Source organism: Hyla sarda, unplaced genomic scaffold, assembly GCF_029499605.1.
Source record: "Hyla sarda isolate aHylSar1 unplaced genomic scaffold, aHylSar1.hap1 scaffold_175, whole genome shotgun sequence".
Taxonomy (NCBI): domain Eukaryota; kingdom Metazoa; phylum Chordata; class Amphibia; order Anura; family Hylidae; genus Hyla; species Hyla sarda.
In genome coordinates this window covers 326,612-352,930 of record NW_026608393.1, presented here as the reverse complement: position 1 = coordinate 352,930, position 26,319 = coordinate 326,612, and the positions used below count along the sequence as shown (strand labels likewise).

At 45.7% G+C, this 26,319-nt stretch overlaps 8 non-coding genes and 1 pseudogene across 8 annotated transcripts; all 9 read right to left on the bottom strand.

Moving 5' to 3' along the window:
* Positions 1-6,381: 6,381 nt before the first annotated feature.
* Positions 6,382-6,572, bottom strand: LOC130313084 (U2 spliceosomal RNA). The gene has a single exon (XR_008861105.1). It is a non-coding gene; the product is annotated as a U2 spliceosomal RNA (small nuclear RNA).
* Positions 6,573-8,658: 2,086 nt separating this feature from the next.
* On the bottom strand, positions 8,659-8,849 carry LOC130313081 (U2 spliceosomal RNA). The gene has a single exon (XR_008861103.1). It is a non-coding gene; the product is annotated as a U2 spliceosomal RNA (small nuclear RNA).
* A 2,096-nt stretch (positions 8,850-10,945) lies between these two features.
* Positions 10,946-11,136, bottom strand: LOC130313080 (U2 spliceosomal RNA). Its single transcript, XR_008861102.1, has one exon. It is a non-coding gene; the product is annotated as a U2 spliceosomal RNA (small nuclear RNA).
* A 2,106-nt stretch (positions 11,137-13,242) lies between these two features.
* On the bottom strand, positions 13,243-13,433 carry LOC130313079 (U2 spliceosomal RNA). Its single transcript, XR_008861101.1, has one exon. It is a non-coding gene; the product is annotated as a U2 spliceosomal RNA (small nuclear RNA).
* A 2,091-nt stretch (positions 13,434-15,524) lies between these two features.
* Positions 15,525-15,715, bottom strand: LOC130313078 (U2 spliceosomal RNA). The gene has a single exon (XR_008861100.1). It is a non-coding gene; the product is annotated as a U2 spliceosomal RNA (small nuclear RNA).
* Positions 15,716-17,797: 2,082 nt separating this feature from the next.
* On the bottom strand, positions 17,798-17,980 carry LOC130313172 (U2 spliceosomal RNA). Its single transcript, XR_008861178.1, has one exon. It is a non-coding gene; the product is annotated as a U2 spliceosomal RNA (small nuclear RNA).
* A 693-nt stretch (positions 17,981-18,673) lies between these two features.
* LOC130313185 (U2 spliceosomal RNA) lies at positions 18,674-18,861 on the bottom strand. The gene has a single exon (XR_008861184.1). It is a non-coding gene; the product is annotated as a U2 spliceosomal RNA (small nuclear RNA).
* Positions 18,862-20,953: 2,092 nt separating this feature from the next.
* LOC130313077 (U2 spliceosomal RNA) lies at positions 20,954-21,144 on the bottom strand. The gene has a single exon (XR_008861099.1). It is a non-coding gene; the product is annotated as a U2 spliceosomal RNA (small nuclear RNA).
* A 2,081-nt stretch (positions 21,145-23,225) lies between these two features.
* Positions 23,226-23,393, bottom strand: LOC130313170 (U2 spliceosomal RNA; annotated as a pseudogene).
* Positions 23,394-26,319: the final 2,926 nt, after the last annotated feature.

Below are 26,319 nucleotides of genomic sequence, written 5' to 3'. Positions count from 1 at the left end.
TCCATGCAAACACTGCCATCCTATCTCTCTCTGTCTATTTGATATTCCGTCTGTCATTAAACTCTTCCACACCTTAGACACATCCTGGCCTCTTACCATATTAATCGGACACTCCACCTCACTTGCGGCGACATACCCAAACACATTCTTCTTACTTTCAAACAACTCTTTTCTCACACCAATCAACCTATAACTCTCCAAAAACTTTTCCACATACAAATACCAACTCGGGCACACAAACGCATAAGGCACTCTCAAATCTCTCTCCAGCCAACCTAATTTGCATAACACACGCCCACCTAAATATCTCAACATACATGCAAAATTCTTTTCTCCTCTCATCATCCTTCTAACCGCAAACACCACATTCACCCCCAAATACACATCTAGATTTGGAAATCCCATTCCACCCTTACTACCATCCTTCATCACAACTTCTCTCCTCACTCTTTCCACTTTTGTACCCCAAAAAAACACAAACAAAATTCTTTTTAACTTCCTTAAAACCATATAACTTGGCGGAAACACTATTGCCACATACAATAAAATAGGCAATATTACACTTTTCACAACCAGCACTTTCCCAACCATAGACAAATCTCTCAACCTCCAAAGACTCAATTTTTTGGACACTCTCTTCTCTACATCATCCCAACTTTCTCTCCCATCCAATCTTTCATCCATTTTAACACCTAAAACCTGAATACCACCTTCAATATTCTTCATACCCACATCCTCACTTCCTTGCATACTACCAAAACATTTATACTCACTTTTGTCCCAATTCACCTTAAACCCAGACGCTCCACAAAACAATCCAACTAGTAACTTTGCCCTTCTCATAACAGCCACAGACTCTCCCAAAATACACACATCATCCATGTAGGCCAAAACTTTGACTTCTCTCCCACCACTCCCTGGAATTTTTAACCCTCTAACACACTTATCCCGCCGCAACATCTCTAATAATGGCTCCATAGCACATATAAAAGCCATAGGGGACAACGGACAACCCTGCCTTACACCAGAACATACTTTCACCTTCTCAGACATCCAACCATTTATCAAAACCTTACTATATACTCCATCATACAGCATCCTTACAACATTTACAAAATCACCCGGGAATCCCATTCTCACTAATACTCTAAACAAAAACCTATGTGACAGACGATCAAACGCCTTTTCAAAATCTATCGACATCACTCTAACCTCCTGTTTCCTACTCATACTATCCCATAACAAATCTCTCAACAAACACAAATTTTCATTTATTCTTCTCCCAGGCACTCCACACACTTGTTCTTCTCCAATCACCTGCTCAACCACATCTCTCATCCTATTTGTAATTATTTTAGCAAACACCTTATAATCTACACTCAACAAAGTTATCGGCCTCCAATTCCTCACATCATTCACATCACCTTTCTTATAAATCAACACAACCACTCCACTCTTCATACTTTCCACCATTCTCTCCTTCCTCCACATATACCTATACACTTCCACCAAATCATCCTTCACAACATCCCAAATCCAAGCATAAAATTCAACAGGCAACCCATCCTCTCCAGGCGTTTTATTTCTTGACATACTATCCACAGTCCTCTTCACTTCCTCCTCTCCAATCTCTCTCATCAGAGTCCCATATTCACTACCATCCACCCTCTTATCAAGCACTCTCAACACTTCATCCTGCAAGTCCTCTTCACAATCTTTTACCGCATACAACTCTTCATAAAAATTTTTAACCACTCCCAACACAGCTTTACCTTTAACCAGACAGCCATCATCATCATACACTCTTACCATATCCTCTCTCTTCCCAATAACTTTTTTAAAGAAATATCTCGAACATTTCTCATCTTTCTCTAACTTATCAAGTTTTGCTTGATACATCAACTCTTTACCTTTCTCATTCAACCAATTTTTTAGATCACTCTTCACAACCTCAATCTGCTCACCCACACTCCAGCCATACTTCTTTAACTTATTGAGAAACACCAATCTTTTATTCAACCATTCATACTTCTTCTTCCTCCCAGCATTCCGCTTATATCCCTCTCTTTTAAAGAAAACTTTTGTTTGACCCTTAACCCATTCCCACCAACACAATATATCAGGAAAATCATTCTTTTTCTTACACCAACCCCTATACTTATTAACATATCTATCATACACTCCTTCCACTTCCAACAATTTAACATTTAATTTCCATACACCCCTCCCACTCACACAATCTGCATCCAATACTAACTCACAACACACATACTCATGATCTGAATATCCTACTTTTTCTTGCATATAATTCTTACATAACACACCCTTAGACACAAAACACATATCAAGTCTGGAACTATGACTTCCACTATCAGAATAATATGTATCTAACAAAGGACACACTCCACACGCTTCAGCCACATCCTTTAACTTAAAGTCACACACCATACTTTTAAGAATATTCCCAGATACATCCACATTCCCCTCAATTTCACAATTGAAATCCCCCACCCACACCAAAGGTATTTTACCCGGCAGAAACCTCTTAATTACCTCCAACAACCCCACCCGCTCCTCCCTCCTTACCGGCGCATACACATTTATCAACCTAAATTTAACCCCCTGCACCTTAACCTCCACCATGATACACCTCCCCTCCTCTATTACCACATAACTACAAACTTCAAACTTAAAGCTCTTAAAAAGCACCCCTACCCCATCATTCCTATTATGCCCAGACACCGACCAAACAGCAGGACCATAAGCCCATTCTCCCTTCCCCGGAATATCATTTAGCCCACATTCCTGCAAACAAATAATGTCCGCTTTTTTCCCTGCCAAGTCCTCCAAAATTACTGTCCTTCTGACTTTACTTCTAAAGACTCTAACGTTTATAGAACCGACTAAAAAAGACATACCACCATCTTAACAACCCTAAGGAAGAATTTGACAGAAAAGAAGAAAGTTATTTAGGTAGCTTTCCTCAGCGGTGTGGGAGAAGCTTCTCCCGCAGAGCACGCATCCATGTCGCTCTCAGATAGCGGTTGATACCGATTGTCCGTAGCCACCAGCGTCGACTCCATCTGTCCACCAGAAAGCTTCCTGGCCGTCTTCTTGGGGGGACGAAAAAGATCAAAGTCATCCTCTCTCTCTCTATGTCTCTCCTCACGGTCTTCACCTTCAGAAGAAGACCACTCTTCAATTTGCGGCGACTCCTCAGCCGGGGGACTGGGAGCATCCTCAATCTCCCCTTCTTCCACTTGCACCGCCATTTGCTCCTCCTCCACCACCACTTGCTCCTCTACCACCACAGGACTCTGTACCTCTCCAATAATAACGCTCTCTCTTGCAGGAACCACTGCAGCCGCAGCTGCAGCTGCCCTCCTCCTCTCCACCATTTCCTCTTCCATTCTCCTCTCCTCCTCCCTCCTCTTCAACACTGGACAGTTCTTGTACACATGGCCAGCTTCCCCACATAGGTCACAGGTCCTCGGGTGTGGACATGCACCCGCCTCATGCCCCGGTTGCTTACAGTTCCTGCATTTCTTACTGCCAGGGCAGGCCTCCTTCACATGTCCAAACAATAGACAATTTCTACAGAAAGATGGCTGTCCGTAGTAATAGAGATAACCTCTGAAACCAGCAATGGTAAAGTTCGCCGGAGGGTGCTTAACGCCTCCAATGCAATCTCCATCAAGCCGCAACTTCACAAAGAACTTATACGTGCCATTAAATACACCAATGCTGCTTGTCTGCTTAGTACCACCAGCAATAGACTCACAATAGATGCTCAAGAAGTTCTTAATCATAGAGACATCAACAAACGGATTGTACATGTGGATAAACAAAGTCTTTGTCCCCATTTCAAAAAGGGGATAAAAGGACACATCCCGCAAAACCTCACTTCCACTGTTCCGTTTTAAGCACTCATAAAAGTTCTGGCAGTCAGCATCATATAAGAAGGACACGTCATAAATACCTTGGCGCTTGTTCTCCTGGACACAAAAGAGGTCGCTCAAGGAAAATCCTGCCAGTCGCTCCACAATGGTATGGCCGATGTATTCAATGCTGTTTCTTAGACGATCCGTGGTTAGCACCTTGATGCGTACGGTCTTCTCCACTGCAGACATGTTGGATCCAGCCATCTTTCCAAATCTGTCGGTAACGAGTACCACAGTCTTGATCACCTACGCAGCTAGTCGCGGCGCAGTTCACTCGCACCCTCAGCGCCGATCGAGGCAATAAACCCCGATCTTAGCCAAAAGGCCGAGAAGCGATAACCGTGAAAGGGGCGGGCCCAACAAGGTCCCCTTCATGGGCACTATCACTGCTTGGTGTCAGGGAGGCTGCCAGACAATTTTCCATGCACACTCTGGGCTGGGGGGCAGTCAACCACCAGTACACACAGCAGAACCTAAACCCATACCATTATTGCTAAGCAGCAAGACAGGGGCCCATTGCACTCCCACGGGGCCTTTTTAAATGCAATCCATAACCCGGATTTGCCAGGAACCCTTCTTACTCCTCCTACTTGCATGTGACACTGGGCTTAGGATCTGCATAGGAAACACACACACAAGCACACACCTACCTTTGTTGCCTGCAGATGCCTCCTTGGCTGTCCCCAAACGGTATCAAACCAACACCCACGGGAAGCTGTAAGCATAGAGGACATGCCTGCACCCCATTGGACTTACCTGTGTGGGTTAAATCCGGGTTATTTGACAACCTATGGCGGTGATGGTTCTGCTCAGGCAGAGCAGTGCTGATGCTCCTCATAAAGCTGTCGCTGCTGTGAAGGTTCTAGGTGACATCACAAATCCCTTTGGTTACATACACAACAAAGCTGGGTTGTTGTTGTTTACACTCTGCAAGGCCTGTGGAAGTGAGTGACATCATAGCACTGTAGTTCTGAGGGTTCAAGATGGATGCAACAATCTCCTGTTGCTTCTATGAAGGCCGTAATAGACGACATCACCAAACAGCTCCATAGTCACATACACAGCAAAGGAGAGATGTTGTTTACACCTAGTGATGTCAGTGGTATTGAGTGACATCACAGCACAGTGCTAAGGCTCCTGGGCCTGGACACAGCAGCGGCTGCAATATCTCAACGGAGAATACGTTTATATCTATGTGTGTGTGTGCGCATATATATATATATATATATATATATATATATATATATATATATTTCTCCGCCGAAATCACTTTTAAACCCATTTCCACCTTTTTTTCCCTTCTCTTCCTCTTACTTTTTTTTCACGTTTTTTTACGTTTTTCTCCTTTTCGCCTCTTTTCTGGGCGTATTATTCTTCTTTTTCTTCTTTTTTTTCGTCTAATGCATACCCCATCAGTGCAGCAATGCTTATTCAATACCGCCAGCAGATGGAGACACTGGGGGATAATTTTCTAAGGATTTATACTGATTTTTCCTGTCTGAATTTGTCGCACAGAAAGTTGCAGGCCAAATATGTGTGACATTTCTGCGACTTTAGCTTCTAGAGCATTTTTACAACATTATACATAGGTGCTGAATACATAAAAAGCGACTGTTCAGCGACAGACAAGTCGCATCGGCTGAAAGTAGGCCAGAATGTCAGTCCATGTTGGAGCAGGTTTAGATACAGTCTAAAGCATAGATCTCAAAGTCTGTGCACAGAATTTAGCAAGGGCCTCGCACCTTCTGATGCATCAGGTAGGTGCACAATAGCATAGCCTAACCCTCTGTACTTTGGTCTATATTGATGCGGGACATAGACAGCCAGCTGATGACCAATCCATTAGTGCAATGGATGGCTGGAAGCATTTGTCTTTGCCTTTGCAATACCACAGAAGCAATGCATGGTCAATGTACAGCAATGACACACCTGTGTGAACAGCCAGGAGACCCCCCCCCCCCCCCCCCCATGTTATGTTACATAGTTACATAGTTAGTACGGTCGAAAAAAGACATATGTCCATCACGTTCAACCAGGGAATTAAGGGGTAGGGGTGTGGCGCGATATTGGGGAAGGGATGAGATTTTATATTTCTTCATAAGCATTAATCTTATTTTGTCAATTAGGAACATTCAGCACCCACCCGCTATCAAGGCAGCTGCCTATCATGTCATGCCCTACCTGCACAGGTGTGCTGGCTACTCAAATGATCCAATTAAGGAGGCCATTTAGTCAGCAGCAGCAGAAGTCCTGTGCCTGGACGCTCCAACAGGGGCCAGACACAAGCAGAAGCAGAAGCAGCAGAAGCAGCAGAAGCAGCAGCAGCACCACCTTTTGTTTTTTGGCTGCAGCAGCAGCAAGGCCCACAGGGCTGGCTAGCTGGCTAGCCAGCAAGCAGGTAGCAATGAAAGTAGGAATCTTTCTTTTTAACCCTGTAAGGGGGTGGTGCACTGTACCCGAAGATACTGCCATATCGGGTCAATGCATAGGGCGACGGAAGCAAGCTTCGAAATCGGCCCCCGTTCTCAAAAATCCATTTAATATATGGTCCCCAGATAGGGGACGTATCAGATATTAAACTGATAAGAACAGATACTACACTTGATCTTAGCCAAAAGGCCGAGAAGCGATAACCGTGAAAGGGGCGGGCCCAACAAGGTCCCCTTCATGGGCACTATCACTGCTTGCTGTCAGGGAGGCTGCCAGACAATTTTCCATGCACACTCTGGGCTGGGGGGCAGTCAACCACCAGTACACACAGCAGAACCTAAACCCATACCATTATTGCTAAGCAGCAAGACAGGGGCCCATTGCACTCCCACGGGGCCTTTTTAAATGCAATCCATAACCCGGATTTGCCAGGAACCCTTCTTACTCCTCCTACTTGCATGTGACACTGGGCTTAGGATCTGCATAGGAAACACACACACAAGCACACACCTACCTTTGTTGCCTGCAGATGCCTCCTTGGCTGTCCCCAAACGGTATCAAACCAACACCCACGGGAAGCTGTAAGCATAGAGGACATGCCTGCACCCCATTGGACTTACCTGTGTGGGTTAAATCCGGGTTATTTGACAACCTATGGCGGTGATGGTTCTGCTCAGGCAGAGCAGTGCTGATGCTCCTCATAAAGCTGTCGCTGCTGTGAAGGTTCTAGGTGACATCACAAATCCCTTTGGTTACATACACAACAAAGCTGGGTTGTTGTTGTTTACACTCTGCAAGGCCTGTGGAAGTGAGTGACATCATAGCACTGTAGTTCTGAGGGTTCAAGATGGATGCAACAATCTCCTGTTGCTTCTATGAAGGCCGTAATAGACGACATCACCAAACAGCTCCATAGTCACATACACAGCAAAGGAGAGATGTTGTTTACACCTAGTGATGTCAGTGGTATTGAGTGACATCACAGCACAGTGCTAAGGCTCCTGGGCCTGGACACAGCAGCGGCTGCAATATCTCAACGGAGAATACGTTTATATCTATGTGTGTGTGTGCGCATATATATATATATATATATATATATATATATATATATATATATATATTTCTCCGCCGAAATCACTTTTAAACCCATTTCCACCTTTTTTTCCCTTCTCTTCCTCTTACTTTTTTTTCACGTTTTTTTACGTTTTTCTCCTTTTCGCCTCTTTTCTGGGCGTATTATTCTTCTTTTTCTTCTTTTTTTTCGTCTAATGCATACCCCATCAGTGCAGCAATGCTTATTCAATACCGCCAGCAGATGGAGACACTGGGGGATAATTTTCTAAGGATTTATACTGATTTTTCCTGTCTGAATTTGTCGCACAGAAAGTTGCAGGCCAAATATGTGTGACATTTCTGCGACTTTAGCTTCTAGAGCATTTTTACAACATTATACATAGGTGCTGAATACATAAAAAGCGACTGTTCAGCGACAGACAAGTCGCATCGGCTGAAAGTAGGCCAGAATGTCAGTCCATGTTGGAGCAGGTTTAGATACAGTCTAAAGCATAGATCTCAAAGTCTGTGCACAGAATTTAGCAAGGGCCTCGCACCTTCTGATGCATCAGGTAGGTGCACAATAGCATAGCCTAACCCTCTGTACTTTGGTCTATATTGATGCGGGACATAGACAGCCAGCTGATGACCAATCCATTAGTGCAATGGATGGCTGGAAGCATTTGTCTTTGCCTTTGCAATACCACAGAAGCAATGCATGGTCAATGTACAGCAATGACACACCTGTGTGAACAGCCAGGAGACCCCCCCATGTTATGTTACATAGTTACATAGTTAGTACGGTCGAAAAAAGACATATGTCCATCACGTTCAACCAGGGAATTAAGGGGTAGGGGTGTGGCGCGATATTGGGGAAGGGATGAGATTTTATATTTCTTCATAAGCATTAATCTTATTTTGTCAATTAGGAACATTCAGCACCCACCCGCTATCAAGGCAGCTGCCTATCATGTCATGCCCTACCTGCACAGGTGTGCTGGCTACTCAAATGATCCAATTAAGGAGGCCATTTAGTCAGCAGCAGCAGAAGTCCTGTGCCTGGACGCTCCAACAGGGGCCAGACACAAGCAGAAGCAGAAGCAGCAGAAGCAGCAGCAGCACCACCTTTTGTTTTTTGGCTGCAGCAGCAGCAAGGCCCACAGGGCTGGCTAGCTGGCTAGCCAGCAAGCAGGTAGCAATGAAAGTAGGAATCTTTCTTTTTAACCCTGTAAGGGGGTGGTGCACTGTACCCGAAGATACTGCCATATCGGGTCAATGCATAGGGCGACGGAAGCAAGCTTCGAAATCGGCCCCCGTTCTCAAAAATCCATTTAATATATGGTCCCCAGATAGGGGACGTATCAGATATTAAACTGATAAGAACAGATACTACACTTGATCTTAGCCAAAAGGCCGAGAAGCGATAACCGTGAAAGGGGCGGGCCCAACAAGGTCCCCTTCATGGGCACTATCACTGCTTGCTGTCAGGGAGGCTGCCAGACAATTTTCCATGCACACTCTGGGCTGGGGGGCAGTCAACCACCAGTACACACAGCAGAACCTAAACCCATACCATTATTGCTAAGCAGCAAGACAGGGGCCCATTGCACTCCCACGGGGCCTTTTTAAATGCAATCCATAACCCGGATTTGCCAGGAACCCTTCTTACTCCTCCTACTTGCATGTGACACTGGGCTTAGGATCTGCATAGGAAACACACACACAAGCACACACCTACCTTTGTTGCCTGCAGATGCCTCCTTGGCTGTCCCCAAACGGTATCAAACCAACACCCACGGGAAGCTGTAAGCATAGAGGACATGCCTGCACCCCATTGGACTTACCTGTGTGGGTTAAATCCGGGTTATTTGACAACCTATGGCGGTGATGGTTCTGCTCAGGCAGAGCAATGCTGATGCTCCTCATAAAGCTGTCGCTGCTGTGAAGGTTCTAGGTGACATCACAAATCCCTTTGGTTACATACACAACAAAGCTGGGTTGTTGTTGTTTACACTCTGCAAGGCCTGTGGAAGTGAGTGACATCATAGCACTGTAGTTCTGAGGGTTCAAGATGGATGCAACAATCTCCTGTTGCTTCTATGAAGGCCGTAATAGACGACATCACCAAACAGCTCCATAGTCACATACACAGCAAAGGAGAGATGTTGTTTACACCTAGTGATGTCAGTGGTATTGAGTGTACATCACAGCACAGTGCTAAGGCTCCTGGGCCTGGACACAGCAGCGGCTGCAATATCTCAACGGAGAATACGTTTATATCTATGTGTGTGTGTGCGCATATATATATATATATATATATATATATATATATATATATATATATATTTCTCCGCCGAAATCACTTTTAAACCCATTTCCACCTTTTTTTCCCTTCTCTTCCTCTTACTTTTTTTTCACGTTTTTTTACGTTTTTCTCCTTTTCGCCTCTTTTCTGGGCGTATTATTCTTCTTTTTCTTCTTTTTTTCGTCTAATGCATACCCCATCAGTGCAGCAATGCTTATTCAATACCGCCAGCAGATGGAGACACTGGGGGATAATTTTCTAAGGATTTATACTGATTTTTCCTGTCTGAATTTGTCGCACAGAAAGTTGCAGGCCAAATATGTGTGACATTTCTGCGACTTTAGCTTCTAGAGCATTTTTACAACATTATACATAGGTGCTGAATACATAAAAAGCGACTGTTCAGCGACAGACAAGTCGCATCGGCTGAAAGTAGGCCAGAATGTCAGTCCATGTTGGAGCAGGTTTAGATACAGTCCTAAAGCATAGATCTCAAAGTCTGTGCACAGAATTTAGCAAGGGCCTCGCACCTTCTGATGCATCAGGTAGGTGCACAATAGCATAGCCTAACCCTCTGTACTTTGGTCTATATTGATGCGGGACATAGACAGCCAGCTGATGACCAATCCATTAGTGCAATGGATGGCTGGAAGCATTTGTCTTTGCCTTTGCAATACCACAGAAGCAATGCATGGTCAATGTACAGCAATGGGGACACACCTGTGTGAACAGCCAGGAGACCCCCCCCCCCCCCATGTTATGTTACATAGTTACATAGTTAGTACGGTCGAAAAAAGACATATGTCCATCACGTTCAACCAGGGAATTAAGGGGTAGGGGTGTGGCGCGATATTGGGGAAGGGATGAGATTTTATATTTCTTCATAAGCATTAATCTTATTTTGTCAATTATGAACATTCAGCACCCACCCGCTATCAAGGCAGCTGCCTATCATGTCATGCCCTACCTGCACAGGTGTGCTGGCTACTCAAATGATCCAATTAAGGAGGCCATTTAGTCAGCAGCAGCAGAAGTCCTGTGCCTGGACGCTCCAACAGGGGCCAGACACAAGCAGAAGCAGAAGCAGCAGAAGCAGCAGCAGCACCACCTTTTGTTTTTTGGCTGCAGCAGCAGCAAGGCCCACAGGGCTGGCTAGCTGGCTAGCAGCAAGCAGGTAGCAATGAAAGTAGGAATCTTTCTTTTTAACCCTGTAAGGGGGTGGTGCACTGTACCCGAAGATACTGCCATATCGGGTCAATGCATAGGGCGACGGAAGCAAGCTTCGAAATCGGCCCCCGTTCTCAAAAATCCATTTAATATATGGTCCCCAGATAGGGGACGTATCAGATATTAAACTGATAAGAACAGATACTACACTTGATCTTAGCCAAAAGGCCGAGAAGCGATAACCGTGAAAGGGGCGGGCCCAACAAGGTCCCCTTCATGGGCACTATCACTGCTTGCTGTCAGGGAGGCTGCCAGACAATTTTCCATGCACACTCTGGGCTGGGGGGCAGTCAACCACCAGTACACACAGCAGAACCTAAACCCATACCATTATTGCTAAGCAGCAAGACAGGGCCCATTGCACTCCCACGGGGCCTTTTTAATGCAATCCATAACCCGATTTGCCAGGAACCCTTCTTACTCCTCCTACTTGCATGTGACACTGGGCTTAGGATCTGCATAGGAAACACACACACAAGCACACACCTACCTTTGTTGCCTGCAGATGCCTCCTTGGCTGTCCCCAAACGGTATCAAACCAACACCCACGGGAAGCTGTAAGCATAGAGGACATGCCTGCACCCCATTGGACTTACCTGTGTGGGTTAAATCCGGGTTATTTGACAACCTATGGCGGTGATGGTTCTGCTCAGGCAGAGCAGTGCTGATGCTCCTCATAAAGCTGTCGCTGCTGTGAAGGTTCTAGGTGACATCACAAATCCCTTTGGTTACATACACAACAAAGCTGGGTTGTTGTTGTTTACACTCTGCAAGGCCTGTGGAAGTGAGTGACATCATAGCACTGTAGTTCTGAGGGTTCAAGATGGATGCAACAATCTCCTGTTGCTTCTATGAAGGCCGTAATAGACGACATCACCAAACAGCTCCATAGTCACATACACAGCAAAGGAGAGATGTTGTTTACACCTAGTGATGTCAGTGGTATTGAGTGACATCACAGCACAGTGCTAAGGCTCCTGGGCCTGGACACAGCAGCGGCTGCAATATCTCAACGGAGAATACGTTTATATCTATGTGTGTGTGTGCGCATATATATATATATATATATATATATATATATATATATATATATATATATATATATATTTCTCCGCCGAAATCACTTTTAAACCCATTTCCACCTTTTTTTCCCTTCTCTTCCTCTTACTTTTTTTTCACGTTTTTTTACGTTTTTCTCCTTTTCGCCTCTTTTCTGGGCGTATTATTCTTCTTTTTCTTCTTTTTTTTCGTCTAATGCATACCCCATCAGTGCAGCAATGCTTATTCAATACCGCCAGCAGATGGAGACACTGGGGGATAATTTTCTAAGGATTTATACTGATTTTTCCTGTCTGAATTTGTCGCACAGAAAGTTGCAGGCCAAATATGTGTGACATTTCTGCGACTTTAGCTTCTAGAGCATTTTTACAACATTATACATAGGTGCTGAATACATAAAAAGCGACTGTTCAGCGACAGACAAGTCGCATCGGCTGAAAGTAGGCCAGAATGTCAGTCCATGTTGGAGCAGGTTTAGATACAGTCTAAAGCATAGATCTCAAAGTCTGTGCACAGAATTTAGCAAGGGCCTCGCACCTTCTGATGCATCAGGTAGGTGCACAATAGCATAGCCTAACCCTCTGTACTTTGGTCTATATTGATGCGGGACATAGACAGCCAGCTGATGACCAATCCATTAGTGCAATGGATGGCTGGAAGCATTTGTCTTTGCCTTTGCAATACCACAGAAGCAATGCATGGTCAATGTACAGCAATGACACACCTGTGTGAACAGCCAGGAGACCCCCCCCCCCCCCCCCCCCATGTTATGTTACATAGTTACATAGTTAGTACGGTCGAAAAAAGACATATGTCCATCACGTTCAACCAGGGAATTAAGGGGTAGGGGTGTGGCGCGATATTGGGGAGGGGATGAGATTTTATATTTCTTCATAAGCATTAATCTTATTTTGTCAATTAGGAACATTCAGCACCCACCCGCTATCAAGGCAGCTGCCTATCATGTCATGCCCTACCTGCACAGGTGTGCTGGCTACTCAAATGATCCAATTAAGGAGGCCATTTAGTCAGCAGCAGCAGAAGTCCTGTGCCTGGACGCTCCAACAGGGGCCAGACACAAGCAGAAGCAGAAGCAGCAGAAGCAGCAGCAGCACCACCTTTTGTTTTTTGGCTGCAGCAGCAGCAAGGCCCACAGGGCTGGCTAGCTGGCTAGCCAGCAAGCAGGTAGCAATGAAAGTAGGAATCTTTCTTTTTAACCCTGTAAGGGGGTGGTGCACTGTACCCGAAGATACTGCCATATCGGGTCAATGCATAGGGCGACGGAAGCAAGCTTCGAAATCGGCCCCCGTTCTCAAAAATCCATTTAATATATGGTCCCCAGATAGGGGACGTATCAGATATTAAACTGATAAGAACAGATACTACACTTGATCTTAGCCAAAAGGCCGAGAAGCGATAACCGTGAAAGGGGCGGGCCCAACAAGGTCCCCTTCATGGGCACTATCACTGCTTGCTGTCAGGGAGGCTGCCAGACAATTTTCCATGCACACTCTGGGCTGGGGGGCAGTCAACCACCAGTACACACAGCAGAACCTAAACCCATACCATTATTGCTAAGCAGCAAGACAGGGGCCCATTGCACTCCCACGGGGCCTTTTTAAATGCAATCCATAACCCGGATTTGCCAGGAACCCTTCTTACTCCTCCTACTTGCATGTGACACTGGGCTTAGGATCTGCATAGGAAACACACACACAAGCACACACCTACCTTTGTTGCCTGCAGATGCCTCCTTGGCTGTCCCCAAACGGTATCAAACCAACACCCACGGGAAGCTGTAAGCATAGAGGACATGCCTGCACCCCATTGGACTTACCTGTGTGGGTTAAATCCGGGTTATTTGACAACCTATGGCGGTGATGGTTCTGCTCAGGCAGAGCAGTGCTGATGCTCCTCATAAAGCTGTCGCTGCTGTGAAGGTTCTAGGTGACATCACAAATCCCTTTGGTTACATACACAACAAAGCTGGGTTGTTGTTGTTTACACTCTGCAAGGCCTGTGGAAGTGAGTGACATCATAGCACTGTAGTTCTGAGGGTTCAAGATGGATGCAACAATCTCCTGTTGCTTCTATGAAGGCCGTAATAGACGACATCACCAAACAGCTCCATAGTCACATACACAGCAAAGGAGAGATGTTGTTTACACCTAGTGATGTCAGTGGTATTGAGTGACATCACAGCACAGTGCTAAGGCTCCTGGGCCTGGACACAGCAGCGGCTGCAATATCTCAACGGAGAATACGTTTATATCTATGTGTGTGTGTGCGCATATATATATATATATATATATATATATATATATATATATATATTTCTCCGCCGAAATCACTTTTAAACCCATTTCCACCTTTTTTTCCCTTCTCTTCCTCTTACTTTTTTTTCACGTTTTTTTACGTTTTTCTCCTTTTCGCCTCTTTTCTGGGCGTATTATTCTTCTTTTTCTTCTTTTTTTTCGTCTAATGCATACCCCATCAGTGCAGCAATGCTTATTCAATACCGCCAGCAGATGGAGACACTGGGGGATAATTTTCTAAGGATTTATACTGATTTTTCCTGTCTGAATTTGTCGCACAGAAAGTTGCAGGCCAAATATGTGTGACATTTCTGCGACTTTAGCTTCTAGAGCATTTTTACAACATTATACATAGGTGCTGAATACATAAAAAGCGACTGTTCAGCGACAGACAAGTCGCATCGGCTGAAAGTAGGCCAGAATGTCAGTCCATGTTGGAGCAGGTTTAGATACAGTCTAAAGCATAGATCTCAAAGTCTGTGCACAGAATTTAGCAAGGGCCTCGCACCTTCTGATGCATCAGGTAGGTGCACAATAGCATAGCCTAACCCTCTGTACTTTGGTCTATATTGATGCGGGACATAGACAGCCAGCTGATGACCAATCCATTAGTGCAATGGATGGCTGGAAGCATTTGTCTTTGCCTTTGCAATACCACAGAAGCAATGCATGGTCAATGTACAGCAATGACACACCTGTGTGAACAGCCAGGAGACCCCCCCCCCCCCCCCATGTTATGTTACATAGTTACATAGTTAGTACGGTCGAAAAAAGACATATGTCCATCACGTTCAACCAGGGAATTAAGGGGTAGGGGTGTGGCGCGATATTGGGGAAGGGATGAGATTTTATATTTCTTCATAAGCATTAATCTTATTTTGTCAATTAGGAACATTCAGCACCCACCCGCTATCAAGGCAGCTGCCTATCATGTCATGCCCTACCTGCACAGGTGTGCTGGCTACTCAAATGATCCAATTAAGGAGGCCATTTAGTCAGCAGCAGCAGAAGTCCTGTGCCTGGACGCTCCAACAGGGGCCAGACACAAGCAGAAGCAGAAGCAGCAGAAGCAGCAGCAGCACCACCTTTTGTTTTTTGGCTGCAGCAGCAGCAAGGCCCACAGGGCTGGCTAGCTGGCTAGCCAGCAAGCAGGTAGCAATGAAAGTAGGAATCTTTCTTTTTAACCCTGTAAGGGGGTGGTGCACTGTACCCGAAGATACTGCCATATCGGGTCAATGCATAGGGCGACGGAAGCAAGCTTCGAAATCGGCCCCCGTTCTCAAAAATCCATTTAATATATGGTCCCCAGATAGGGGACGTATCAGATATTAAACTGATAAGAACAGATACTACACTTGATCTTAGCCAAAAGGCCGAGAAGCGATAACCGTGAAAGGGGTGGGCCCAACAAGGTCCCCTTCATGGGCACTATCACTGCTTGCTGTCAGGGAGGCTGCCAGACAATTTTCCATGCACACTCTGGGCTGGGGGGCAGTCAACCACCAGTACACACAGCAGAACTTAAACCCATACCATTATTGCTAAGCAGCAAGACAGGGGCCCATTGCACTCCCACGGGGCCTTTTTAAATGCAATCCATAACCCGGATTTGCCAGGAACCCTTCTTACTCCTCCTACTTGCATGTGACACTGGGCTTAGGATCTGCATAGGAAACACACACACAAGCACACACCTACCTTTGTTGCCTGCAGATGCCTCCTTGGCTGTCCCCAAACGGTATCAAACCAACACCCACGGGAAGCTGTAAGCATAGAGGACATGCCTGCACCCCATTGGACTTACCTGTGTGGGTTAAATCCGGGTTATTTGACAACCTATGGCGGTGATGGTTCTGCTCAGGCAGAGCAGTGCTGATGCTCCTCATAAAGCTGTCGCTGCTGTGAAGGTTCTAGGTGACATCACAAATCCCTTTGGTTACATACACAACAAAGCTGGGTTGTTGTTGTTTACACTCTGCAAGGCCTGTGGAAGTGAGTGACATCATAGCACTGTAGTTCTGAGGGTTCAAGATGGATGCAACAATCTCCTGTTGCTTCTATGAAGGCCGTAATAGACGACATCACCAAACAGCTCCATAGTCACATACACAGCAAAGGAGAGATGTTGTTTACACCTAGTGATGTCAGTGGTATTGAGTGACATCACAGCACAGTGCTAAGGCTCCTGGGCCTGGACACAGCAGCGGCTGCAATATCTCAACGGAGAATACGTTTATATCTATGTGTGTGTGTGCGCATATATATATATATATATATATATATATATATTTCTCCGCCGAAATCACTTTTAAACCCATTTCCACCTTTTTTTCCCTTCTCTTCCTCTTACTTTTTTTTCACGTTTTTTTACGTTTTTCTCCTTTTCGCCTCTTTTCTGGGCGTATTATTCTTCTTTTTCTTCTTTTTTTTCGTCTAATGCATACCCCATCAGTGCAGCAATGCTTATTCAATACCGCCAGCAGATGGAGACACTGGGGGATAATTTTCTAAGGATTTATACTGATTTTTCCTGTCTGAATTTGTCGCACAGAAAGTTGCAGGCCAAATATGTGTGACATTTCTGCGACTTTAGCTTCTAGAGCATTTTTACAACATTATACATAGGTGCTGAATACATAAAAAGCGACTGTTCAGCGACAGACAAGTCGCATCGGCTGAAAGTAGGCCAGAATGTCAGTCCATGTTGGAGCAGGTTTAGATACAGTCTAAAGCATAGATCTCAAAGTCTGTGCACAGAATTTAGCAAGGGCCTCGCACCTTCTGATGCATCAGGTAGGTGCACAATAGCATAGCCTAACCCTCTGTACTTTGGTCTATATTGATGCGGGACATAGACAGCCAGCTGATGACCAATCCATTAGTGCAATGGATGGCTGGAAGCATTTGTCTTTGCCTTTGCAATACCACAGAAGCAATGCATGGTCAATGTACAGCAATGACACACCTGTGTGAACAGCCAGGAGACCCCCCCCCCCCCCCCCCCATGTTATGTTACATAGTTACATAGTTAGTACGGTCGAAAAAAGACATATGTCCATCACGTTCAACCAGGGAATTAAGGGGTAGGGGTGTGGCGCGATATTGGGGAAGGGATGAGATTTTATATTTCTTCATAAGCATTAATCTTATTTTGTCAATTAGGAACATTCAGCACCCACCCGCTATCAAGGCAGCTGCCTATCATGTCATGCCCTACCTGCACAGGTGTGCTGGCTACTCAAATGATCCAATTAAGGAGGCCATTTAGTCAGCAGCAGCAGAAGTCCTGTGCCTGGACGCTCCAACAGGGGCCAGACACAAGCAGAAGCAGAAGCAGCAGAAGCAGCAGCAGCACCACCTTTTGTTTTTTGGCTGCAGCAGCAGCAAGGCCCACAGGGCTGGCTAGCTGGCTAGCCAGCAAGCAGGTAGCAATGAAAGTAGGAATCTTTCTTTTTAACCCTGTAAGGGGGTGGTGCACTGTACCCGAAGATACTGCCATATCGGGTCAATGCATAGGGCGACGGAAGCAAGCTTCGAAATCGGCCCCCGTTCTCAAAAATCCATTTAATATATGGTCCCCAGATAGGGGACGTATCAGATATTAAACTGATAAGAACAGATTTTTTTTTTTTTTTTTTTTTAAAGCCGAGGAACGTGCTTTCGATTCACCCAAAGTGCAAGAAAAAGTGCAAACGTGTTACACTAAAAAAACGTGCACAAAGGATGCGGTCTATCGCAAGCCCTTCTCCGATAGGAGAGAGGCCCCCCAACAAACCTTACCCTTCGCCTCCGGACCAAAAGGTACCTGCGAGGTTCCAGGTTCGATGTCCCTTTTCGCCGAAGCTACTAGGGGACCACAAATGCTCCCGGCATCCCCCTTGGCGTTAGCCAAGGTATCTGCCCGCAGAGCCGATTACGGTAGGTACCCTGCAAAAGCAGGAGTACCCGGGGTGTTTGCAGGGAGGTGCGGAACCTAATGGCCACACACACCTCCCCTAGACCGCCAGGAGGGACACCCAGAAGGGCTACCGCATCCTGACCAATCCTGTGAACACACAACACGCAAAAAGTGACACAGTGAGACAAAAAAGAAATAAATAAGTGAATGTGTGCAGATATACTGCCCGGACAGCCGGCCGGATCTATAAAAATTTCTCTGATCCTAGCCAGAAGGCCGGGAATCAAGAGGTGAGTGCCACAAGGTGAAGAGATTATGGTGCCCGTGCTTCAACTCAGTGAGTCTATCCTCCCAGTGAGTTTCGGCACCTCGGGGTCACCACTCCCCGAGGCACAAAAGTACCTCGGCTCTAGACCCTCTCAGCCTCATGGCGAGACCCGGAGGGAACAGGTCACATCGGGGCAGCCGTCGAGCTGATTCCTCAGAACCAGCCCCGGAAAGCCCTGGTACACCTGCATCCTCCATGCAGCACCCATCCCCACCAGCCCCATACCGGCGTTACTGTCCACCGGCATGAAAAACTGATAAGAACAGATACTACACTTGATCTTAGCCAAAAGGCCGAGAAGCGATAACCGTGAAAGGGGCGGGCCCAACAAGGTCCCCTTCATGGGCACTATCACTGCTTGCTGTCAGGGAGGCTGCCAGACAATTTTCCATGCACACTCTGGGCTGGGGGGCAGTCAACCACCAGTACACACAGCAGAACCTAAACCCATACCATTATTGCTAAGCAGCAAGACAGGGGCCCATTGCACTCCCACGGGGCCTTTTTAAATGCAATCCATAACCCGGATTTGCCAGGAACCCTTCTTACTCCTCCTACTTGCATGTGACACTGGGCTTAGGATCTGCATAGGAAACACACACACAAGCACACACCTACCTTTGTTGCCTGCAGATGCCTCCTTGGCTGTCCCCAAACGGTATCAAACCAACACCCACGGGAAGCTGTAAGCATAGAGGACATGCCTGCACCCCATTGGACTTACCTGTGTGGGTTAAATCCGGGTTATTTGACAACCTATGGCGGTGATGGTTCTGCTCAGGCAGAGCAGTGCTGATGCTCCTCATAAAGCTGTCGCTGCTGTGAAGGTTCTAGGTGACATCACAAATCCCTTTGGTTACATACACAACAAAGCTGGGTTGTTGTTGTTTACACTCTGCAAGGCCTGTGGAAGTGAGTGACATCATAGCACTGTAGTTCTGAGGGTTCAAGATGGATGCAACAATCTCCTGTTGCTTCTATGAAGGCCGTAATAGACGACATCACCAAACAGCTCCATAGTCACATACACAGCAAAGGAGAGATGTTGTTTACACCTAGTGATGTCAGTGGTATTGAGTGACATCACAGCACAGTGCTAAGGCTCCTGGGCCTGGACACAGCAGCGGCTGCAATATCTCAACGGAGAATACGTTTATATCTATGTGTGTGTGTGCGCATATATATATATATATATATATATATATATATATATATATATATTTCTCCGCCGAAATCACTTTTAAACCCATTTCCACCTTTTTTTCCCTTCTCTTCCTCTTACTTTTTTTTCACGTTTTTTTACGTTTTTCTCCTTTTCGCCTCTTTTCTGGGCGTATTATTCTTCTTTTTCTTCTTTTTTTTCGTCTAATGCATACCCCATCAGTGCAGCAATGCTTATTCAATACCGCCAGCAGATGGAGACACTGGGGGATAATTTTCTAAGGATTTATACTGATTTTTCCTGTCTGAATTTGTCGCACAGAAAGTTGCAGGCCAAATATGTGTGACATTTCTGCGACTTTAGCTTCTAGAGCATTTTTACAACATTATACATAGGTGCTGAATACATAAAAAGCGACTGTTCAGCGACAGACAAGTCGCATCGGCTGAAAGTAGGCCAGAATGTCAGTCCATGTTGGAGCAGGTTTAGATACAGTCTAAAGCATAGATCTCAAAGTCTGTGCACAGAATTTAGCAAGGGCCTCGCACCTTCTGATGCATCAGGTAGGTGCACAATAGCATAGCCTAACCCTCTGTACTTTGGTCTATATTGATGCGGGACATAGACAGCCAGCTGATGACCAATCCATTAGTGCAATGGATGGCTGGAAGCATTTGTCTTTGCCTTTGCAATACCACAGAAGCAATGCATGGTCAATGTACAGCAATGACACACCTGTGTGAACAGCCAGGAGACCCCCCCCCCCCCCCCCATGTTATGTTACATAGTTACATAGTTAGTACGGTCGAAAAAAGACATATGTCCATCACGTTCAACCAGGGAATTAAGGGGTAGGGGTGTGGCGCGATATTGGGGAAGGGATGAGATTTTATATTTCTTCATAAGCATTAATCTTATTTTGTCAATTAGGAACATTCAGCACCCACCCGCTATCAAGGCAGCTGCCTATCATGTCATGCCCTACCTGCACAGGTGTGCTGGCTACTCAAATGATCCAATTAAGGAGGCCATTTAGTCAGCAGCAGCAGAAGTCCTGTGCCTGGACGCTCCAACAGGGGCCAGACACAAGCAGAAGCAGAAGCAGCAGAAGCAGCAGCAGCACCACCTTTTGTTTTTTGGCTGCAGCAGCAGCAAGGCCCACAGGGCTGGCTAGCTGGCTAGCCAGCAAGCAGGTAGCAATGAAAGTAGGAATCTTTCTTTTTAACCCTGTAAGGGGGTGGTGCACTGTACCCGAAGATACTGCCATATCGGGTCAATGCATAGGGCGACGGAAGCAAGCTTCGAAATCGGCCCCCGTTCTCAAAAATCCATTTAATATATGGTCCCCAGATAGGGGACGTATCAGATATTAAACTGATAAGAACAGATACTACACTTGATCTTAGCCAAAAGGCCGAGAAGCGATAACCGTGAAAGGGGCGGGCCCAACAAGGTCCCCTTCATGGGCACTATCACTGCTTGCTGTCAGGGAGGCTGCCAGACAATTTTCCATGTACACTCTGGGCTGGGGGGCAGTCAACCACCAGTACACACAGCAGAACCTAAACCCATACCATTATTGCTAAGCAGCAAGACAGGGGCCCATTGCACTCCCACGGGGCCTTTTTAAATGCAATCCATAACCCGGATTTGCCAGGAACCCTTCTTACTCCTCCTACTTGCATGTGACACTGGGCTTAGGATCTGCATAGGAAACACACACACAAGCACACACCTACCTTTGTTGCCTGCAGATGCCTCCTTGGCTGTCCCCAAACGGTATCAAACCAACACCCACGGGAAGCTGTAAGCATAGAGGACATGCCTGCACCCCATTGGACTTACCTGTGTGGGTTAAATCCGGGTTATTTGACAACCTATGGCGGTGATGGTTCTGCTCAGGCAGAGCAGTGCTGATGCTCCTCATAAAGCTGTCGCTGCTGTGAAGGTTCTAGGTGACATCACAAATCCCTTTGGTTACATACACAACAAAGCTGGGTTGTTGTTGTTTACACTCTGCAAGGCCTGTGGAAGTGAGTGACATCATAGCACTGTAGTTCTGAGGGTTCAAGATGGATGCAACAATCTCCTGTTGCTTCTATGAAGGCCGTAATAGACGACATCACCAAACAGCTCCATAGTCACATACACAGCAAAGGAGAGATGTTGTTTACACCTAGTGATGTCAGTGGTATTGAGTGACATCACAGCACAGTGCTAAGGCTCCTGGGCCTGGACACAGCAGCGGCTGCAATATCTCAACGGAGAATACGTTTATATCTATGTGTGTGTGTGCGCATATATATATATATATATATATATATATATATATATTTCTCCGCCGAAATCACTTTTAAACCCATTTCCACCTTTTTTTCCCTTCTCTTCCTCTTACTTTTTTTTCACGTTTTTTTACGTTTTTCTCCTTTTCGCCTCTTTTCTGGGCGTATTATTCTTCTTTTTCTTCTTTTTTTTCGTCTAATGCATACCCCATCAGTGCAGCAATGCTTATTCAATACCGCCAGCAGATGGAGACACTGGGGGATAATTTTCTAAGGATTTATACTGATTTTTCCTGTCTGAATTTGTCGCACAGAAAGTTGCAGGCCAAATATGTGTGACATTTCTGCGACTTTAGCTTCTAGAGCATTTTTACAACATTATACATAGGTGCTGAATACATAAAAAGCGACTGTTCAGCGACAGACAAGTCGCATCGGCTGAAAGTAGGCCAGAATGTCAGTCCATGTTGGAGCAGGTTTAGATACAGTCTAAAGCATAGATCTCAAAGTCTGTGCACAGAATTTAGCAAGGGCCTCGCACCTTCTGATGCATCAGGTAGGTGCACAATAGCATAGCCTAACCCTCTGTACTTTGGTCTATATTGATGCGGGACATAGACAGCCAGCTGATGACCAATCCATTAGTGCAATGGATGGCTGGAAGCATTTGTCTTTGCCTTTGCAATACCACAGAAGCAATGCATGGTCAATGTACAGCAATGACACACCTGTGTGAACAGCCAGGAGACCCCCCCCCCCCCCATGTTATGTTACATAGTTACATAGTTAGTACGGTCGAAAAAAGACATATGTCCATCACGTTCAACCAGGGAATTAAGGGGTAGGGGTGTGGCGCGATATTGGGGAAGGGATGAGATTTTATATTTCTTCATAAGCATTAATCTTATTTTGTCAATTAAGAACATTCAGCACCCACCGGCTATCAAGGCAGCTGCCTATCATGTCATGCCCTACCTGCACAGGTGTGCTGGCTACTCAAATGATCCAATTAAGGAGGCCATTTAGTCAGCAGCAGCAGAAGTCCTGTGCCTGGACGCTCCAACAGGGGCCAGACACAAGCAGAAGCAGAAGCAGCAGAAGCAGCAGCAGCACCACCTTTTGTTTTTTGGCTGCAGCAGCAGCAAGGCCCACAGGGCTGGCTAGCTGGCTAGCCAGCAAGCAGGTAGCAATGAAAGTAGGAATCTTTCTTTTTAACCCTGTAAGGGGGTGGTGCACTGTACCCGAAGATACTGCCATATCGGGTCAATGCATAGGGCGACGGAAGCAAGCTTCGAAATCGGCCCCCGTTCTCAAAAATCCATTTAATATATGGTCCCCAGATAGGGGACGTATCAGATATTAAACTGATAAGAACAGATTTTTTTTAAGTTAGCCCTCAGAAGTCACTCAGAGTTCCAAGATCTTATTTGGAACTCAATTTTGTGTTCATCATCAGGTAACATGTTTTTATTTCTTTTCTTAAACACTAATGAAACAAAATAGAACATTTAAAAACAAAATAAGAAACAACATAAAATAGCAAAACCAAACATTACTTTCTAATTAAGCAAAACCAAATTAGAAGGTCATCCCCTTCCTCCATGCAAACACCATTAGAAAGTCTATCAGTCCTCGACTGATATTGCCATTTGCTATATCTTTCTTAACTTGAGACGCTAACCAGCCTGGAATTTTATACGTTTCAACAAAACGGTTCATGTCTGCCTTGAAAGAAAAATAGACTTTATCCCGAGCTTCTTCCTCCCGGTTCTTCAAGCCTATCTTTAGATCCATCATATCTTTGTCAAACGTTTTTCTTTCTGCTTCCGACAAATTTTCCAACAAACCACCAAGCACACCAAAATACTGCACTGGCACATACACTTCCTCCTCTCTCTTCTTCTTCTGCTCTGTAGGTCTTCTAGTTGGAACCTGCTCCACTTCTGGTTCTTTCACTTCAGCTGGTTCCTCTCTGCTTCTTTTTACAGCTTCCTTTTTCTCTGAATTTTTCTCAGACTTTTTCTTAGGACACGAGCCAAGCAGATGGCCCTCCTCACCACACAGATGGCATTTCCTTTTCTTTTGACAATTTTCCACGTCGTGACCCTCCTCTTGACACTTGAAACACCACAAAAACGTGCAATCCTCCTTTCTGTGACCGTACTGTTTACATTTGCGGCAAAAATCTTGCATGCCAGAAAAATACAGATCCCCGTTCACAGAACCAATTTTAAACCGTCCTGGGGGGATCACTAACTTGCCATCTGCCATTTTAAATTTCACATGGAACCTCCACTTGGTGGTCCATAGTCCATATTGATTAAATACCTTGCCTTTAGGCAGAACACTGTCACAGAATCGAGACAAAAAGGTAACGATATCCTCCTCCGAAGTATATGGGCTATACATCCTTATAGTCACCAATCGTTCTCTACGTGGGAAATGTGGAACTATCTCCACCCCTTCCAAAACCGGACATACCTTCTTTTGCTGCAATATGTTCCAAAATGACTCATAGTCCTCTTCAGAAGCCAGCACCGCGTCGTAGTATCCACTTCTGGGAAACTCAAGCATGGATAGGATTTGCTCCCTCTTGACTTCCAGCAACTTAAACAGCACTTCTTCCACGACAAAGACAAGGCCTCTTTCCTTCTTCCGGACATCGAGCAGGGAAATACGAACTCCATTCCGAAGTCTCGCAAAAGGCGGCACGCCTTCCGAAGAAAAACCGCAATCTTCCTCCATGTCCATGATGTCCAGACACCTCCCCCACCGAAGTAGGTAGGTGGGGATCGCCTCCCGTTGTCTGGGGACTAAGCCGGCTCCCTGATAGCAGCAGGGGGGTGAAGTCCCTCCGTTAAGAAGGACGATCCCCCCAGGCAAAGGAGCCGGGTACCACAGACACCCTCTGGCCAGACCAAGTGAGCAGAACTACACTTGATCTTAGCCAAAAGGCCGAGAAGCGATAACCGTGAAAGGGGCGGGCCCAACAAGGTCCCCTTCATGGGCACTATCACTGCTTGCTGTCAGGGAGGCTGCCAGACAATTTTCCATGCACACTCTGGGCTGGGGGGCAGTCAACCACCAGTACACACAGCAGAACCTAAACCCATACCATTATTGCTAAGCAGCAAGACAGGGGCCCATTGCACTCCCACGGGGCCTTTTTAAATGCAATCCATAACCCGGATTTGCCAGGAACCCTTCTTACTCCTCCTACTTGCATGTGACACTGGGCTTAGGATCTGCATAGGAAACACACACACAAGCACACACCTACCTTTGTTGCCTGCAGATGCCTCCTTGGCTGTCCCCAAACGGTATCAAACCAACACCCACGGGAAGCTGTAAGCATAGAGGACATGCCTGCACCCCATTGGACTTACCTGTGTGGGTTAAATCCGGGTTATTTGACAACCTATGGCGGTGATGGTTCTGCTCAGGCAGAGCAGTGCTGATGCTCCTCATAAAGCTGTCGCTGCTGTGAAGGTTCTAGGTGACATCACAAATCCCTTTGGTTACATACACAACAAAGCTGGGTTGTTGTTGTTTACACTCTGCAAGGCCTGTGGAAGTGAGTGACATCATAGCACTGTAGTTCTGAGGGTTCAAGATGGATGCAACAATCTCCTGTTGCTTCTATGAAGGCCGTAATAGACGACATCACCAAACAGCTCCATAGTCACATACACAGCAAAGAAGAGATGTTGTTTACACCTAGTGATGTCAGTGGTATTGAGTGACATCACAGCACAGTGCTAAGGCTCCTGGGCCTGGACACAGCAGCGGCTGCAATATCTCAACGGAGAATACGTTTATATCTATGTGTGTGTGTGCGCATATATATATATATATATATATATATATATATATATATATATATATATATTTCTCCGCCGAAATCACTTTTAAACCCATTTCCACCTTTTTTTCCCTTCTCTTCCTCTTACTTTTTTTTCACGTTTTTTTACGTTTTTCTCCTTTTCGCCTCTTTTCTGGGCGTATTATTCTTCTTTTTCTTCTTTTTTTTCGTCTAATGCATACCCCATCAGTGCAGCAATGCTTATTCAATACCGCCAGCAGATGGAGACACTGGGGGATAATTTTCTAAGGATTTATACTGATTTTTCCTGTCTGAATTTGTCGCACAGAAAGTTGCAGGCCAAATATGTGTGACATTTCTGCGACTTTAGCTTCTAGAGCATTTTTACAACATTATACATAGGTGCTGAATACATAAAAAGCGACTGTTCAGCGACAGACAAGTCGCATCGGCTGAAAGTAGGCCAGAATGTCAGTCCATGTTGGAGCAGGTTTAG